The sequence below is a fragment of the Apium graveolens genome, chromosome 4 (assembly GCF_009905375.1).
Source record: "Apium graveolens cultivar Ventura chromosome 4, ASM990537v1, whole genome shotgun sequence".
NCBI classification, from domain to species: Eukaryota; Viridiplantae; Streptophyta; class Magnoliopsida; order Apiales; family Apiaceae; genus Apium; species Apium graveolens.
This window is the reverse complement of record NC_133650.1, coordinates 101,213,770-101,216,135: the sequence shown is the minus strand read 5'-3', so window position 1 is coordinate 101,216,135 and position 2,366 is coordinate 101,213,770. Positions and strand designations below refer to the sequence as shown.

Here is a 2,366-nt window from a genome sequence, read left to right as displayed (position 1 = left end):
AGAAAGGTCTTCCCAAAATTATGGGAATCTTCTTATCCTCCTCGAAATCAAGAATTATGAAATCAGCAGGGAAGATGAGTTTATCAACCTTGACCAAGACATCCTCTACAATTCCTCGCGGATATGTAATAGAACAGTCGACCAACTACAAAGTTGTATAAGTCAGTTTTGGATCAGGCAAGTTTAACTTCTTGAAGATTGACAAAGGCATCAGAATGATGCTTGCTCCCAGGTCACATAAGCATCTGTCAAAAGACACTTTTCCAATAATGCATAAAATAGTGAAGCTTCCTGGATCCTTAAGCTTCGGAGGCAACTTTGTTGTAGCACATCACTGCATTCCTCTGTGAGAGCGATATTCTCTAAATGATCCAGCTTCACTTTCTGAGAGAGTATACCTTTCATAAATTTTGCGTAACTAGGCATCTGCTCAAGAGCCTCACTGAAAGGTATATTGATATGAAGTTTCTTGAACACCTCCAGAAACTTCTTAAATTGCTTATCCAGCTTTTTCTTCTGCAGCCTCTTAGGAAAAGGCGGTGGATGATAGATCTCTTTCTCCCCTGTATTACCCTCAAGAGGACTGTGCTCAATAGTAGTCTTCCTTGTTCCACTTCTACTTCCTACTGCTCTAACTCTTCTTCAGCCCCAGCTTCTTCAGTCAAAACTTGAGTTTGATCGGGATTCGTAACCTTTCCAGACATCAAAGTGATTGCCTTCACCTGCTCCTTAGCTTCTCTCTGACCTGGAATTTTTGTGTCACTAGGTAATGTACCAGGTTGATGATTAAGCAAGGCATTGGCAATTTGTCCAATTTGATTTTCTATGGTCTTGATAGAAATAGCTTGACTCTTGCACATAAGCTTCAACTCCTCTAATTCAGATTTTTGATTAGCTTGTTGCAGCTGAAGTTATTGCCTTGGTGCAAATTGTGGTTGCTGAAAACCAGGGGGTTATACTGCTTAGCTGGATACTGCTGATAAACCGCATTTTGAGCGTTGCTCCAACTGAAATTAGGATGATTGCGGTTGTTGGGATGATAAGTGGCTGGCACAGGTTGCTGCGATCATTGAAAATTGCTCACAAACTGAGCTGATTTACTAGAAATAGCGCACTAATCAGTCTCATGGGCACCAGCACAAAGCTCACAGACACTAGTGATTTGATTAACTCCATAGTTAGTCAAAGTATCCACCTTCATCGTTAAAGCCTTAAGTTGGGCAGCTATAGCAGTTGCTGCATCCAACTCCAGAATTCCTGCTACTTTTCCCTGAGTCAGTCACTAAGAAGGATTCTGGTATTCATTAGCATCCATCAGTTCAATTAATTCATAAGCCTTATTGTAGCTCTTAGCCCACAAGACTCCTCCTGATGCTGCATCGAGCATGGGTCAAGAAGTAGCACCCAATCTATTATAGAAACAGTTTAAAATCATCCAATCAGGCATGCCATGGTGTGGGCACTTCCTTAGCATCTCCTTATATCGGTCCCAAGCCTCACACAGTGATTCTCCAGTTTGCTGAGAAAACTGAGTAAGAGCATTCCTGATTGCTGCAGTCTTTGCCATAGGGAAGAATTTAGTGAGAAACTTTTGAGCAAGATCCTCCCAAGTGGTGATAGACCCAGGTGGTAGAAAATGTAACCAACACTTCGCTTTATCCCTTAAAGAGAATGGGAAGAGTCGCAGCTTGATAGCACCTTCAGTCACACCATTGAACTTGAAAGTGTCGCATATCTCAATGAAATTCCTGATGTGCATATTGGGGTTTTCAGTAAGAAAACCCCCAAACTGAACTGAGTTCTGTATCATCTGAATCGTGCTTGACTTGATCTCAAAAGTGTTAGCCGAGATGGCTGGTTTGATGATGCTTGACTGAATATCATTAATCTTAGGCTGAGAATAGTCTATCAAAGCCTTAGGAATTTCTGCTTGATCCCACATCACTACTAAACCTGATTCCTCTACTTTCTCTTCTTCTTCTATCTTCTCTTCGTCCTCCAAAACCTACCTTCGAACCACTACAACTTCTTCCTCGGCTTTATCCAGAGTTCACTTACGAGATAGCGAACGCGTATGCATACACGCTCGCTAGAGTACCTGAAATAAGACAAGGGAATAGATAAGTAACAATGTCCGAGTCAATGAACTTTAACGATCACTGATGATGAACACATAAACAAAAAATTAACACTGCAATCCCCTGCAGTGACGCCAAAAACTTGTTAGTCCCTAAACATGCGCTAACAATACACGCAAATATACGCGTTCGCAAGTAATATAGAATTATTTCTAGTTATTCCCACAGAGACTGGCTTTGGTTAACTAATTAATTTATGCACTTATTTAAGAATGATATGGCTATTAT

The 2,366-nt window shown here is 41.0% G+C and overlaps 1 non-coding gene across 1 annotated transcript; it reads left to right on the top strand.

Moving 5' to 3' along the window:
* Window positions 1–1,445: 1,445 nt before the first annotated feature.
* On the top strand, window positions 1,446–1,552 carry LOC141722936 (small nucleolar RNA R71). The gene has a single exon (XR_012575934.1). It is a non-coding gene; the product is annotated as a small nucleolar RNA R71 (small nucleolar RNA).
* Window positions 1,553–2,366: the final 814 nt, after the last annotated feature.